The sequence below is a fragment of the Eurosta solidaginis genome, chromosome 5 (assembly GCF_040869045.1).
Source record: "Eurosta solidaginis isolate ZX-2024a chromosome 5, ASM4086904v1, whole genome shotgun sequence".
In the NCBI taxonomy this organism is placed as follows: Eukaryota; Metazoa; Arthropoda; class Insecta; order Diptera; family Tephritidae; genus Eurosta; species Eurosta solidaginis.
In genome coordinates, this window is record NC_090323.1 from 174,957,809 (window position 1) to 174,975,596 (window position 17,788).

General features: G+C 38.9%; 1 long non-coding RNA gene and 1 pseudogene across 2 annotated transcripts; one reads left to right on the forward strand and one right to left on the reverse strand.

The window, feature by feature from the left end:
* The window catches only part of LOC137233910 (mitochondrial uncoupling protein 4-like), a 29,934-nt pseudogene extending 21,210 nt beyond the window's left edge, over positions 1-8,724 (reverse strand).
* Positions 144-12,132, forward strand: LOC137233911 (uncharacterized). 2 transcript variants are annotated; one of them, XR_010947602.1, is made up of 3 exons: positions 144-839; positions 10,132-11,445; positions 11,507-12,132. It is a non-coding gene; the product is annotated as an uncharacterized lncRNA (long non-coding RNA). The 2 variants fall into 2 exon arrangements; XR_010947601.1 differs by having other exon boundaries at positions 10,132-12,132.
* Positions 12,133-17,788: the final 5,656 nt, after the last annotated feature.

The following is a 17,788-nucleotide window of genomic DNA, read 5'->3' on the forward strand; positions in this document are numbered from 1 at the left end:
TAAACTATTTGTGTTTGCTTCTATCGACTTTCGCGCACTAACACCAACGCCTATATATGTCCGTGCAGGCGTATGTGTACGTGTTGGTGCGCGACTTTCCAATTTAACTTTCCAATTTAACTTTCGTTCTATTACCCCTCAAAACCGCTTTTCGACGGAATTGAAGGGTGAACGCGTTTTACAAGAAAGAAACTCTTTCACTTCTTTTTTGGAAACCTCCGTGCCAACTGCAGCCATCAGCCCTGTCATAGGTAAGCTTTTCTTTTTAATTTGTATAACCTAACCTATATATAATCAATTAAAGTGTGAATTAGCTTTTGTATATATATATTGTGAGTTAGCTTTGAACTAAAAGTAATTAAATTGTTAAATACTTGAATTTAATCTGCGGTGTGTTCTTTTCCTTTTTTTATCTTTTTTTCAACGAGCGCAAAAACCCCTTGGGAACTCACTTGAGCTATCGAAGCCCCAAGAGGTTTTTTCATGGTCCTACTACGCCGGAATAATTACAGACACAATTGAATACCAGCGACCGACTGGATAAACACAGCCCACCTGAGCGTTTCAAAAGTAGCCATCAATATAACCACACAAAAGCGTTTCACAAGCTAGCAGTTAGCTGCACCACACAAAAGCGTTTCAAAAGTATTCATCTATAACCAAAAGCGTTTCAAAAGCTAGCCGTTAGCAGAACCACACAAAAGCGTTTCACAAGCTACCAGTTAGCAGCACCACACAAAAGCGTTTCAAAAGTTAGCAGTTAGCACCACCTGAGCGTTTCAAAAGCGACAAGCGTTACACCAGCAAACAAAAACGAGCGGTCAAACAAAGTCACAAAGGTACGTGGTTTGAGTTCAATTTTTTTGTTTGTTTTTTGCACAAGTAGGGAATTTACTTATACTAACTTCTCGGCGTAGCAATATCGCGATTTTATTAAATAAAAACCAGATAATTATACGTATGTGTGGCAATTAAGTCACACAGATTTACTTAAAGTCTTTTGATTTAGTATTTTGTTTGCTGTAGCGCATATTTTCGAGTAATATTGCAGCCAGCTGCACAAATTCAACATAACCCCACTTTTTCACTGTAGTGTGGCAATTTCTTTGCAACAACACTTTAAAGCACTTTATCACAAGTCACTGCCAATACTTTAGAAACACTAGACACTTAAGTGTAATAAATTGAACCAATTCATTAGGTTCTGACGTAAACCAGCGTTACTACCATTAAATCAAAGTCACTTAACCATATTTTCTTGTATACACAACACTAACACTGCGGTGAGTTGGGTGACAAGAGTGTTCGCATAAAAGCACAATCGGCTGAGGGAAAAAAAAAAAAAATAAAAATAAAAAAAATTATTAAAAATTTGCGTGTTTACCCCCTTGGCGGCAATCCATTATATTGGGCATATACCCACTAGCTACATCGTCCTATCTTAAGCTGAACGTGCCCTCGTGAACTACCCTATTAACAAGTTAGATCCATTTTGCCCTTAATCTCAGTACTGATACCATGTCGAAAGCGATGGAAAGTTACATCAGGATGGCTGATGAAGTCATAGAGTTTGAAGCTGACTTCAACTCCACACCCGACTCCGAACATACCAAGTATACTCTGGCTATCCAGCAAGAAGAGTTAAAGGCAAAGTGGAAAAAAGTAAAAACAGCCCATGATGAGATATTAGCTGGGGACACTCTAGAGGGAAAAAATATATCAGCTGTTAAGATAAAACACAAAAGTGCTTATGCAGTCTACTTGCGTTGCATGTCAAACATATCAACGCGACAGGCCACATTCAACAAACCCGACCCTAAGCCCGAAGAACAGCACGAAAGGGATACAAATATGCGTCTACCTCCGTGTGACACTGATGTGTTCAAGGGAGATTACTTATCCTGGCCTACATTCAGAGACCTCTTTACGGCCATATATATTTTAAATAAGCGACTCACTCCGGTAGAGAGATTGTACCACTTGATTCAAAAGACCCAGGGTGAGGCTAAAGAGATAGTGCAAAAGTGCCCACTCACAAACGAAGGTTTCGGTATAGCGTGGCAAAATCTGGTAGACAGATACGAAAACAAACGCATACTAGTGAACACTCAGCTGAAAACGTTGTTCAGCTTAGAGGCGGTTGAAAAGGAATGCGGCACTTCAATTAAAAAGCTGCAGCGAGACATCAACAACTGTATCGCATCCTTAAAGACACATCAAATCGACGTGTCCAATTGGGATGCGATTATAACTTATTTGTGCTCAACGAAATTACCAAAAAGCACACTAGCCTTATGGGAGCAAACGGTTCAAAATAAAACAGAAATATCCAAGTGGGAAGACATGGATAAATTTTTACAAAACCGTTTCCAGACACTTGAGACAGTCTCTGGCATAACTGAGGATAGCCTGGAAACCAAGAACCCGAAAACCCATAATGGTAGACAATCCACTGAAAACTCTCACAGAAAGCTAGGTGCTTTTAAGACGAGTGTAACCAAAGGTGCGTGCAAGATGTGTAAATCCACTGAGCACAAACTACAACATTGCCAACGGTTCCGCACATTGTCGGTTTCCGATAGAATCACCTTCATTAAAAACAAGAAAGGGTGTATTAACTGCCTATCCTCAGGACATACTGTGTCTAGGTGTTCAAGCTCCTACAATTGCGCCACCTGCAAGCAAAGACACAATACGCTCCTACATATTCAGGCAACGGACACCAACCAAAACGCAAACAACAATAATACCAACCCTGGCCCATCTGCCCAATCGCAACAGAGGCGCACCTATTCCAATAACCAAAGCACTGGAAATAACCAAAGCAATGGAAATAACCACTTCAAGGCCTGCTTTACAAACACAAGTAAAGGGGTTTTACTAGGTACGGCCCGCATCAATATATTCCACAACAACACCAACTTCTCCGCGCGGGCACTTATAGATTCGGGGTCAGAATGTACTTTCATCACTGAAAGACTTAAACGTCGCATAAACTTGCCATCTCAGCGGATGTCTGCACATGTGTCAGGCATCACCAATCAAGTGTCAGCACAAGTAAAGGAGGCGTGTCATATACAACTGCGGTCTCCAATTGATCCGACAATAAATATTGCTACCACCGCGCTTGTGCTGCCGCAATTAACTGGCAATCTACCAACATGCAAGGTGGATGCCATGGCCATGCAGGCCTTCCCGAACTTAGTATTAGCTGACAAACGTTTTTTTGTCAATGAGCAAGTCGACCTGATATTAGGAGGCGACATTTATGCACAGGTGATGTTAGGGGGAATAAAGAAAGACGTGTTAGGAACACTGCTAGCCCAAGAGACGGTATTCGGCTGGATATTGACCGGCCAAACCGAAACAATCTCACCCAGCGAGAAATATGTGTCCTTTGTCAGTGAAGTGCAATTAGACAGAGAGCTACGATCATTTTGGGAAACAGAGGAAGTCCCCAAGGACAAAACGTACAACCATGATGACAAGTATTGTGAAGAATTGTATAAGAACACAACGATTCGAAATGATAAGGGTAAATATATTGTATCCTTGCCTTTTAAACAGGAATTTCCAAAATATAAACAACTAGGTCCCTCATTAAAAATTGCGTGTTCACAATTCTTCCGAATGGAAACGCGTTTAGCTAAAGACCCACCATTACAGTCAGAATACAACAGGGTCTTAGCAGAGTATGAAACCTTGGGGCATATGTCCCGGGTACCAACACACATCCCCGCTGAAGACTGTGATACCTATTTTTTACCACATCATGCCGTCAAAAAGGAAGAAAGCACAACAACCAAAGTGAGAGTGGTGTTCAATGCGTCATCATCAACTGCAAACGGAGTCAGCCTCAACGACATCCTCCATCCGGGGCCAGTTCTACAGAATGATTTAACCATTCTCATATTAAGGTGGCGTTTCTTCAAATATGTCTTCAATAGCGACATAGAAAAAATGTACAGACAGATTCTGTTACACGATGATCACACTAAGTATCAACGGATTGTATTCCGAACAGAAAGTACGCAGCCCATACAACTATATGAGTTGAAAACGGTCACCTTCGGAGTTAACTGTGCACCGTACCTGGCAATACGAACACTGCTCCAGTTAGCGGACGACGTGGAACACAGCTACCCTATAGCATCAGATATACTACGAAATGCAATGTACGTTGACGACGTGCTAGCAGGAGGCCACACTATTACCGACGCCATTAAAGCAAGGGATCAAATAACTACAGCCCTGGGGACAGCAGGATTCTCGCTGAGGAAATGGACCGCCAATTCGAACAAACTACTTAAAGGCCTACCAAAGGCTCACCTCCTAAACGAAGATTTCCTAGACTTCGAGGATACCAGTATGGTTAAAGCACTTGGCATCAGGTGGAACGCCCACGCAGATACCTTTTACAAAAGGACTCATCTGAAAACCTCCTTCAATGAAACATCACTGACGATTTCACCCATCGAGATTAAAGCAACGATGTGTCGACTGATCGTCAATGCTCAACGAAGCCATTATGCGGAGGAGTACAGAGCACTCCAAGAAAAAGGCTTAATCAAGCCAAAGAGCGATTTACAACCCTTGCACCCATTTCTCGATGAGGACGAGACAATCAGAGTCGGGGGCGGCTCGAGGCGTCCAAGGACCTCTCGTATAACGAACGCCACCCCATAATTCTGCCTTATCACAGTGGACTGTCTCGTCTCATCACACGATTTGTCCATAAAATCTCGTTACATGGGGGAAATCAGCTTATGCTGCGCCTGATCCGCACACAGTACTGGATACCTCGCGTGAAAAATATGATACGATCAGAAATTCACAAGTGCAAGGTATGCGCAGTGCATAGGAAACAGGCGCAAACACAATTGATGGGCATTCTACCGACCGAACGAACCACCTATACCCGGGAATTCACTAACACCGGGGTAGATTTTGCCGGCCCCTTTGAGATAAAGAATTATCAAGGGCGAGGCTGTCGCGTGTCCAAGGGATATGTCTGCCTCTTTGTGTGTTTCTCCACTAGGGCCATCCACTTGGAAGCGACTACCGATCTGAGCACCCGGTCATTCTTGGCGGCTTTTGCCAGATTCGTCGCGCGACGAGGCTGCCCGAAGAATGTGTATTCCGACAACGGAACCAATTTTGTCGGGGCATCCAGAGCCCTCAGGGCGGAGTTCAAAACCTTCATGGCTGACTCACGCGCCGAGGTAGTAACAACCTATACATACCAAAACCTGAACTGGCATTTTATTCCTGCGTCTGCTCCTCATATGGGGGGATTGTGGGAAGCGGGAGTGAAAAGTTTTAAATATCACTTCAAAAGGGTAGCATCCAACCTTAAATACACTTTTGAGGAATTTTCTACCCTGCTTTGCAGGATAGAATCCTGCCTCAACTCCCGCCCCCTAACGCCCTCTTCCAATCAACCGTCCGACCTAGAACCACTAACCCCGGGGCACTTTTTAATAGGGGGACACCTACTAGCACCCCCGGAGCCAGACGCGAACGAAAACCCCGCATCAATTATTAATCGATGGCAGCGACTAAAGGCCCTGCACCACACCTTTTGTCGACGATGGAAGACGGAATACCTCGTCGAACTTCAAAAAAGGAACAAATGGCGCCAACCTAAAGCAAATATGAAGCTTGACGATCTAGTTGTCATAAAAGAAGACAACCTGCAACCCAATGAGTGGAGGCTCGGGAGGGTTATCAACCTCCATCCTGGATCGGATGGACGAGTACGAGTAGTGGATCTCATGACGACAAAGGGAAAGGTCACAAGACCCCTCACTAAACTCGTGCTACTCCCATCCAGCGAAGAGGATCGGGAATCTAGAGAGCTGTAACCGAACATAGAAACTACCTCCCCCAGCGGGTTAGGGGGTCAGAATATACTCGCGGTAGGTATGCCTGTCGTAAGAGGCGACTATGTTCCAGAGTCAAGGGGCTGCGTAGCGCAACCCTTCAGGTTGCCAGCGCAATATATATACAGCTTCTCCAAACCCCCTTGTCAACCTCACCTATCCGCGGCAAATCCTGTTTCACTAACACGAGGCTCTGGCGACCCCAAGCTCTTCATGGAACTTGAGGGCGGAGAGGAGGGGTGGCCTGGAGGTTTAATGTAGCCACATAAATCGTTCCCGAAATGGTCGGGCCAGAACCTTAATGGTGCTGTGTTACCGGAGCGTACCGGATCTGTATCTGGCAAAGGACCAACACATCGATAACACCCCCCAAAACCTTCGGGGAGCAACCTTATCGCTACACCAACAACAACAACATGCACTTAGGCTCTCCCCCCAAAAAAAAAAAAAAAAAAAAAGCGATCAAACTGCTTTCTCTTTATCAGAATGGGAAAAATATTACTAAAATTGAACATAACATTTTCTTAAATCCAACCGACGCTTAAGCTGCTCTGAACGTTAAAAGTTCTTTTGGAGCTTGACTCACCGTAACTAAAAACCATTTTCACTATCTCCAGTAAAGTTAGATTTTACCTGGAGAATAGCAATCTATCAGATAGTTTCATTTGTCATTTTCGTTTTCACCAACACATTGTGACCAACCCCCGGTTAAATCGATAACTGTGAACATTTTTTAGGAGAAATTGCAAAAATCTCTTGTGAACACACGAAAACAAGCCAAACAATGGACCTTTGCTTACACCTTTTCCCTGCACTTATTGAAAAGTGAAGGTTCAGGTAGCAATGAGAAAACATAACATTTTATAAAACGAAATTGCCCACCGTGGCAGCATTTAAAAAACAAAAATGCTTTAGAAAAATTAAAACGCCTTTCTTTTCTCAGTAAAATTACATTCTGAGCAAAGATTTCTACATATCCTAAATATAAACAGCGTCATGTAAACACTCACCTGCCCTTATCGTCATTCGATTGATTCATATTTCTTGTTTTTACCACATCAGCTGGTGTTCCCATAATCGCAGCCACAAACCCAGCACAAATAGAGGAAAGTACATGTACCGTATGACAATCAGGCAGACTCAATTGGACCATTATCATATGCTTTATAGTAGTATCATATGTTGTGAGATCACCAAAATTAACAAGTGCTGCGCGTTGCACATTCCGTACGCTACCCTTCCATAAACCAGCTATACCACCACGACGCATAATTTCGTTAAAGGCATGTGTAGCACCGTGAACACGTGTAGGTTCACCCATTAGCCGGCGTTTGTTCTCCATTTTAACTTGTACCTTAACAAGATCAGCTGGTGAAGCTAGCCATTGTGATACTGCTCCTGCAGACACAACACAGAGAGCAGACCTCCACAATGGTAATGTCATATGGCCACTCTCATCGCTCCCCAATGTGCAACGTAGGAAATCATAGCTACACATACGTATGCCACTATAGGCTACATGACGGTAAGGTGCTGGTGAGATACCTTGCCACAGCTTTATAGTGCCCTCCTCCCTGACAATGCCATACGCTGTCGCTATCATACCACGATATTCAGGCTTAATGCTTGTATTTGTATCAACTGCTGCTTCCCCCTGAATTTGTAACCGTGGTTGTAGTCAGATCTAGTGGATAGGTGGTTAGTTCAGCAAGTGAAGCAGCTACAACGAATACCACATAAATGCAACCAAAAGAATCTGCATGATCATACTCCACTGGACGCATTTGATTGCGTGTGGAAGATGTGGTAATTGGTGGTGGAGGTGGAGTACACTCTGCACCGGACTTACTCCGAGTTGGCTTTGCATAGTGACGTTTTTATTGGTTAAAGGTAGACGATTTTGATATCTCTAGTAAAAGAAAACCAAAAATTAGAGAATGAGTAAATAAAATTAAGAAAAAATTACTGAACGTTCTCCCTCATGCTATGCCACGGCGAAAGATTCCATCGGCTTTACGTGTACTACCACATGAATCATAATGATATGCCAAGCATATATAAAAATCCGCAACCATGGTTCCCATACCTGCATTGAATAGTTGCTCATAGCATTCCATAGGATGCTGATGACTCTCAATAAATTTCATATACAATTCACCCAACGCTTTAAAACGAAATTTTGTGCAACGCGAAAGCGTGTACTACAACTTCCCTTCTCCATGGTTCGACGTAGTGCAGCCATGAATGTAGGAACAATAAAGTGTGGTTTTATCGCTACACGAGACTTTCGATGCAATTTTACATACATTTTTTCCAACAAACTTTTCCTTGTAAATTATTCGAAGCACCACGCTGTGAGAGGTTACCAAAACAAATTCATTTGGGTCTTGCAAGAAGGACGCTGAACTTATCCAATCAGTAATTGCAAATGTATTGATCTCATTAAAACTATACTGTTCATTTCGAAAATTGTATTGTAGCAACATGCACTCCTTTTCCCCGTGTGCAATTAATCGTCCATAGCCTTCACTGGTTGTTGCCGCAGTACCTTTGCTCTTAACTTTTGTGAAAGCACGCAGCTCCTGTTTGCATTTTGTATATGAAGATGTAATTCGTTGCCAACACCTGTTATTATTGCTCCTCCTGGCTATAGAATCAGCAATTGTCAGCTCCGTATCGGCAAGCATTATCTCTGGCACCAAGAATTGTACTGGTTTTACCAGTTCCGGGATGTCCGTACAAAAACATATTAGGCAAGTCAGCCCCATCAAAACATTTGCGCTTTTTAAATTTCATGTTGCTCCCAGACTGTGCAGCTCACCTGAAAGAAAAAGAAAGAAAATGAAAATTAACAATGTGCGTAAAAATTACAATTGATGCGTACCTCGTTTTTTTCTTCAATGACAGGAAATTCATTGAAGGGTAATACAATCCACTTTCACAATAACACAAGGTACACTACAAAAACTCATATGGTGTTGCCAGATGCTAGGGCGGCAAACCGGGAAAAACGCGATCACATTTATTTTTTTCCCCCTGCCTTCCCTTTTTGGGCCGTGTTTTACGAATTTATAACCTGAAATAATTGATCTTCTACAAATATCCTATTACCACCCAGATCAAATACACCTGATTTCTTATAGTGGGGTTAATGTACAATGTATTTATCACACTTTACAATAGTTTTGTTTTGATTACACTATACAAACATAAAGTTAGGAGCGGAAATGTATAGTCAGACGTAGGGGCGTATATGGGCGGAACGCCTCAACCGATGCCCCCCCCCCCCCCCCCGAGGACGGCGGCAGGCCAAGTAACCGTCGTTTTACACAAATAGGGCTCGGCTTTATAACCAAAGGCAACCAGTGCCGGATCTCCGGGCGAGTATAGTACTCGAAGAAATAATTCTTCAGGATCCGCTCTTCCATCACCATGTCACCAAAAAAACTCAGACCAATCGCGTCACGAATGCCCCCCAATATCTTTCGCACCACCTGGGTGCAATCAGTCATCGCCTGAAAGAACTCAAAGGCCACGGGACAACGCGATAGATCAAGTGGAGTCGGATCCCGAAGAAAAATTCCCCAATCCGAGAAAGCCGGCCCCAGAACCTTGCCTGAGCACGTGCGCCGACTCCGACCGTCAGGTGTCCCTGCCCCTCGTGCAGGCTCCGCAGCTCCCTTCCTCCGTCCAACTCGTGGTACTGGCTTCACAATCTATAGAAAACAAATGAAAAATAAGAGAGTTTCAATCAATGTTTACCTCAGATTAAGGAATAAATAAAACTTACCTCTGTTTTCTTTGACACGTTCGGCATCCTTGATTGCTGCTTTAAAATGATTAATTAGCCACACAACCAAATACGTTCCACAAAAGCTACCCCCATGCGCCATCTGTCGGCAAAATACTGACAACTGGCCAAAAGCTTACCGCGTGGCCACACTTAAAGCCAAACCTGTCAGATCGCACGCGAAGCGCACCGTCAAAGAGAAGTAATTGCCTTTTTAAACAAATTGCGTGGACATTAAGATAATTTACGTAAAAACCACGATGTATACCGAATTTGTGTTCAAAATAAATCAAAAAAAAAAAAAACACAAAATCAAGGCTCTTGTGCAGCTAACTCCCTAAGTAATTGTAGCTTGTTGCCAACCTCTTGCGAATATCTTCTCGACACCCAACTCCCCTCACGCATGATGAAATCCCCTCAAATTCTAAACCCTGACCAATGACAATTACCCCTTTTCAGGTCCAGTATGACCCGGTACACGACTCTCCGCAGGAAGGCGGAACGCATGGCCCAGCGGTACCCGAAACCATGCCACCTGTGCGACAAACGACATCCGATCCGGTTATGCCCGGTCTACCGAGCCAAATCGCCCGAGGAAAGGCAAAGGGAAGCCGCATTAGGACGGTACTGCGGCAATTGCCTGTCAGTAGCACACCGCACCGCCGACTGCACGAGCAAAGGACGTTGTCACCAGTGCCAAGGGGACCACCACACCACGTTACACCAGAGCTTCGACAATCCGGAGCCCCAGGAAGTTGATACCAGGCCATGGAGCGTTCAGATGGATAGCGAGGACGAACATATTCTGTCTCTTCAAGCATCAGAAATAGGAACTGACAGCGGACCACGCGAGCTAGAAGAAGGAGAGTTGGACGAAGCTGGAGCGGAATCACGGCCTTTCCGCCCGGCCACCAGTAGGAAGGTGGAACCAAGGAAGTTCCGGCCCCCACTCGCACACGAACGCCGCAAAGATGGAGCGGAATCACGGACTTTCCGCCCATCAACTACACACCAACGTCACCAAGGAGCGAGGAAGCGGGGCTCAGATCGTCACAAGGGAATAGCGGAATCACGGACTTTCCGCAGCCCGAACCGGCGTCAACGCACACGAGGAGCGGAATCACGGACTTTCCGCCCCCGTCAAGGATACGAGTTAGAGAGAGTAGGTTCGCAGGGCCAGCTTGAACGACATTCTCGACGACTGCCAGCTGCCTTCAGAACTGGGCAAATTACGCGGGAGATCGTAGCACTTCGGCCCTTTACATCGATATCGCCAACTGCCGTGATCAAAATCGAGGCGCGAGGGCGGTTGCACCTGATACGCGCACTCATCGACGCGTGCGCCACAACTTCTATAATTTCACGCGACCTGGCTCGACAGTTACACCTCGACGAAGAAAACTACGGATCACAACGAGGGTGCCTCTTGCGAATAAGGGGTAAACATGGGCAGAACCGTAGGCTCACGATTCACGCTACGATCGTTCCCAACTACGCCCGTGTGAGTCCAAGCGCGAACGTCGACCCTTCGGTCGCGACACCCTATACCCATATGCAGCTCGCCGATCCAACATTTTTTGTGTCAAGTCCGGTTCGACTCGTGTTGGGAGCCGATATATATCCGGAGCTGATACTGCCGGGCACATTGCCATCTACGTTTGGCCCTTTTTTAGCGCAGAGCAGTATATTTGGCTGGCTCTTGTCTGGAGCATGCCGCTCCTAAATCTGCCTCAACCCTCGAACTAGCTTCACGTGCCATTCGTGTGAAAAGAGGTGCAAAAAATTGAACTCAACCACGTACTATTTCCTAACGTTTACTTTTTCTTTACTACAGCTCCACGATTTACGGATGGAACCGAAATACCAATTACTGTATCAAGCAAAAGGTCGCCATGCCGCTGCCCTTATTGGGACATCCATGAATTTTGTGCATTTAAATATTAGTTAGTATTAAGTTGATCAGGGGAGATGGCCGCAGGGATCTACCGATGTTGCTTCTAGCAAGGGGGGCCGGCATGTTTAGGCCACCAAGCTAAACCCAAGAATGAGCACTGCCAATAGTGACCCAGCCTAATGTAAACTATTTGTGTTTGCTTCTATCTACTTTCGCGCACTAACACCAACGCCTATATATGTCCGTGCAGGCGTATGTGTACGTGTTGGTGCGCGACTTTCCAATTTAACTTTCCAATTTAACTTTCGTTCTATTACCCCTCAAAACCGCTTTTCGACGGAATTGAAGGGTGAACGCGTTTTACAAGAAAGAAACTCTTTCACTTCTTTTTTGGAAACCTCCGTGCCAACTGCAGCCATCAGCCCTGTCATAGGTAAGCTTTTCTTTTTAATTTGTATAACCTAACCTATATATAATCAATTAAAGTGTGAATTAGCTTTTGTATATATATATTGTGAGTTAGCTTTGAACTAAAAGTAATTAAATTGTTAAATACTTGAATTTAATCTGCGGTGTGTTCTTTTCCTTTTTTTATCTTTTTTTCAACGAGCGCAAAAACCCCTTGGGAACTCACTTGAGCTATCGAAGCCCCAAGAGGTTTTTTCACCTAATATTATCAAATTAGCCTAAAAATTTTCCATCTTCAGATCTGATGGAATTTAGTGACTATTGTTATAAAGCCATATGTCAGTGTGTAAACACTTTCTTCATTAACAAACAAAAAAAATTCATAACAGTAAACATGATATACTTCCTATTGACTCACGTAGAATCTTTGTTGTTATTCAAAAGTGTTAGTTTAACGTTGTTTAAACTTTTCCCAATTTTTTTAATAAAATTCGCTACGCTTTATTTGATTATTCAAAAGCCCTTAATTAGTCAAAAACACTTGAAACGCCATAAGTCATAAATATAATCAAAATAGCCTAAAAATTTTCCATCTTCGGATCTGATGGCATTTAGTGATTTTACGCAGCAAACAACTCTTATTTTTAACTAAATAAACTATTCTTATAAAGCCATATGTCAGTGTGTAAACACTTTCTTCATTAACAAAAAAAAAAAAAAATTCATAACAGTAAACAAGATATACTCCTATTGACTCACGTAGAATTTTTGTTGTTATTCAAAAGTGTTAATTTAACGTTGTTTAAATTTTCCCAATTTTAATTAGTCAAAAACACTTGAAACGCCATAAGTCATAAATATAATCAAACTAGCTTAAAAATTTTCCATCTTCAGATCTGATGGCATTTAGTGATTTTACGCAGCAAACAACTCTTATTTTTAACTAAATAAACTATTGTTATAAAGTCATATGTCAGTGTGTAAACACTTTCTTCATTAACAAACAAAAAAATTCATAACAGTAAACAAGATATACTTCCTATTGACTTACGTAGAATCTTTGTTGTTATTCAAAAGTGTTAATTTAACGTTGTTTAAACGTTTGCCAAATTTTTTAATAAAATTAGCTACGCTTTATTTGATTATTCAAAAGCCCTTAATTAGTCAAAAACACTTGAAACGCCATAAGTCATAAATATAATCAAAATAGCCTAAAAATTTTCCATCTTCAGATCTGATGGCATTTAGTGATTTTACGCAGCAAACAACTCTTATTTTTAACTAAATAAACTATTGTTATAAAGTCATATGTCAGTGTGTAAACACTTTCTTCATTAACAAACAAAAAAATTCATAACAGTAAACAAGATATACTTCCTATTGACTTACGTAGAATCTTTGTTGTTATTCAAAAGTGTTAATTTAACGTTGTTTAAACGTTTGCCAAATTTTTTAATAAAATTAGCTACGCTTTATTTGATTATTCAAAAGCCCTTAATTAGTCAAAAACACTTGAAACGCCATAAGTCATAAATATTATCAAATTAGCCTAAAAATTTTCCATCTTCAGATCTGATGGCATTTAGTGATTTTACGCAGCAACAACTCTTATTTTTAACTAAATAAACTATTGTTATAAAGCCATATGTCAGTGTGTAAACACTTTCTTCATTAACAAACAAAAAAATTCATAACAGTAAACAAGATATACTTCCTATTGACTTACGCAGAATCTTTCTTGTTATTCAAGAGTGTTAATTTAACGTTGTTTAAATTTTCCCAAATTTTTTAATAAATTTCGTTACGCTTTATTTGATTATTCAAAAGCCCTTAATTAGTCGAAAACACCTGAAACGCCATAAGTCATAAATATAATCAAAATAGCCTAAAAATGTTCCATCTTTAGATCTGATGGCATTTAGAGATTTTACGCAGCAAACAACTCTTACTTTTAACTAAATAAACTATTGTTATAAAGCCATATGTCAGTGTGTAAACACTTGCTTCATTAACAAACAAAAAAATTCATAACAGTAAACAAGATATACTTCCACTTCCACAAAACACTTGAAACGCCATAAGTCATAAATATTATCAAATTAGCCTAAAAATTTTCCGTCTTCAGATCAGATGGCATTTAGTGATTTTATGCAGCAAACAACTCTTATTTTTAACTAAATAAACTATTGTTATAAAGCCATATGTCAGTGTGTAAACACTTTCCTTATTAACAAACAAAAAAATTCATAACAGTAAACAAGATATACTTCCTATTGACTTACGTAGAATCTTTGTTGTTATTCAAAAGTGTTAATTTAACGTTGTTTAAACGTTTCCCAAATTGTTTAATAAAATTAGCTACGCTTTATTTGATTATCCAAAAGCCCTTAGTTAGTCAAAAACACTTGAAACGCCATAAGTCATAAATATAGTCAAATTAGCCTAAAAATTTCCCATCTTCAGATCTGATGACATTTAGTTATTTTACGCAGCAAACAACTCTTATTTTTTAACTAAATAAACTATTGTTATAAAGCCATATGTCAGTGTATAAACACTTTCTTCATTGACAAACACAAAAAAATTCATAACAGTAAACAAGATATACTTCCTATTGACTCACGTAGAATCTTTGTTGTTATTCAAAAGTGTTAATTGAACGTTGTTTAAACTTTTCCCAAATTTTTTAATAAAATTCGCTACGCTTTATTTGATTATTCAAAAGCCCTTAATTAGTCAAAAACACTTGAAACGCCATAAGTCATAAATATGATCAAATTAGCCAAAAAATTTTCCATCTTCAGATCCGATGGCATTTAGTGATTTTATGCAGCAAACAACTCTTATTTTTAACTAAATAAACTATTGTAATAAAGCCATATGTCAGTGTGTAAACACTTTCCTCATTAACAAACAAAAAAAATTCATAACAGTAACCAAATTTTTTCCTATTGACATACGTAGAATCTTTGTTGTTATTCAAAAGTGTTAATTTAACGTTGTTTAAATTTTCCCAAATTTTTAATAAAATTCGCTACGCTTAATTTGATTATTCAAAAGCCCTTATTTAGTCAAAAACACTTGAAACGCCATAAGTCATAAATATTATCAAATTAGCCTAAAAAAGTTCCATCTTCAGATCTGATGGCATTTAGTGATTTTACGCAGCAAACAACTCTTATTTTTAACTAAATAAACTATTGTTATAAAGCCATATGTCAGTGTGTAAACACTTTCCTCATTAACAAACAAAAAAAATTCATAACAGTAACCAAATTTTTTCCTGTTGACATACGTAGAATCTTTGTTGTTATTCAAAAGTGTTAATTTATCATTGTTTGAACTTTTTCCAAATTTTTTAATAAAATTCGCTACGCTTTATTTGATTATTCAAAAGCCCTTAATTAATCAAAAACACTTGAAACGCCATAAGTCATAACTATAATCAAACTAGCCTAAAAATTTTCCATCTTCAGATCTGATGGCATTTAGTGACTATTGTTATAAAGCCATATGTCAGTGTGTAAACACTTTCTTCATTAACAAAAAAAAAAAAAAAATTCATAACAGTAAACAAGATATAATTCCTATTAACTCACGTAGAATCTTTGTTGTTATTCAAAAGTGTTAATTTAAAGTTGTTTAAATTTTCCCAATTATTTTAGTAAAATTCGCTACGCTTTATTTGATTATTCAAAAGCCCTTAATTAATCAAAAACACTTGAAACGCCATAAGTCATAAATATAATCAAACGAGCCTAAAAATTTTCCATCTTCAGATCTGATGGCATTTAGTGACTATTGTTATAAAGCCATATGTTACTGTATAAACACTTTCTTCATTAACAAACAAAAAAAATGCATAACAGTAAACAAGATATACTTCCTATTGACTCGCGTAGAATTTTTGTTGTTATTCAAAAGTGTTAATTTAACGTTGTTTAAATTTTCCCAATTTTTTTAATAAAATTCGCTACACAACAAAAACAACAAAAATAAAATTCGCTACACTTTATTTGATTAATCAAAAGCCCTTAATTAGTCAAAAACACTTGAAACGCCATAAGTCATAAATATAATCAAACTAGCTTAAAAATTTTCCATCTTCAGATCTGATGGCATTTAGTGATTTTACGCAGCAAACAACTCTTATTTTTAACTAAATAAACTATTGTTATAAAACCATATGTCAATGTGTAAACACTTTCTTCATTAACAAATACAAAAAAATTCATAACAGTAAACAAAATATACTTCTTATTGACTTACGTAGAATCTTTGTTGTTATTCAAAAGTGTTAATTTAACGTTGTTTAAACTTTTCCCAATTTTTTTAATAAAATTCGCTACGCTTTATTTGATTATTCAAAAGCCCTTAATTAGTCAAAAACACTTGAAACGCCATAAGTCATAAATATAATCAAAATAGCCTAAAAATTTTCCATCTTCAGATCTGATGGCATTTAGTGACTATTGTTATAAAGCCACATGTCATTGTGTAAACACTTTCTTCATTAACAAACAAAAAAAATTCATAACAGTAAACAAGATATACTTCCTATTGACTCACGTAGAATCTTTGTTGTTATTCAAAAGTGTTAATTTAACGTTGTTTAAATTTTCCCAATTTTTTTCATAAAATTCGCTACACAACAAAAACAACAAAAACAAAATTCGCTACACTTTATTTGATTATTCAAAAGCCCTTAATTAGTCAAAAACACTTGAAACGCCATAAGTCATAAATATAATCAAACTAGCTTAAAAATTTTCCATCTTCAGATATGATGGCATTTAGTGATTTTACGCAGCAAACAACTCTTATTTTTAACTAAATAAACTATTGTTATAAAACCATATGTCAATGTGTAAACACTTTCTTCATTAACAAATACAAAAAAATTCATAACAGTAAACAAAATATACTTCTTATTGACTTACGTAGAATCTTTGTTGTTATTCAAAAGTGTTAATTTAACGTTGTTTAAACTTTTCCCAATTTTTTTAATAAAATTCGCTACGCTTTATTTGATTATTCAAAAGCCCTTAATTAGTCAAAAACACTTGAAACGCCATAAGTCATAAATATAATCAAAATAGCCTAAAAATTTTCCATCTTCAGATCTGATGGCATTTAGTGATTTTACGCAGCAAACAACTCTAATTTTTAACTAAATAAACTATTGTTATAAAGTCATATGTCAGTGTGTAAACACTTTCTTCATTAACAAACAAAAAAATTCATAACAGTAAACAAGATATACTTCCTATTGACTTACGTAGAATCTTTGTTGTTATTCAAAAGTGTTAATTTAACGTTGTTTAAACGTTTCCCAAATTTTTTAATAAAATTAGCTACGCTTTATTTGATTATTCAAAAGCCCTTAATTAGTCAAAAACACTTGAAACGCCATAAGTCATAAATATAATCAAAATAGCCTAAAAATTTTCCATCTTCAGATCTGATGGCATTTAGTGATTTTACGCAGCAAACAACTCTTATTTTTAACTAAATAAACTATTGTTATAAAGCCATATGTCAGTGTGTAAACACTTTCTTCATTAACAAACAAAAAAATTCATAACAGTAAACAAGATATACTTCCTATTGGCTTACGCAAAATCTTTCTTGTTATTCAAGAGCCTAAAAATTTTCCATCTTTAGATCTGATGGAATTTAGAGATTTTACGCAGCAAACAACTCTTATTTTTAACTAAATAAACTATTGTTATAAAGCCATATGTCAGTGTGTAAACACTTTCTTCATTAACAAACAAAAAAATTCATAACAGTAAACAAGATATACTTCCTATT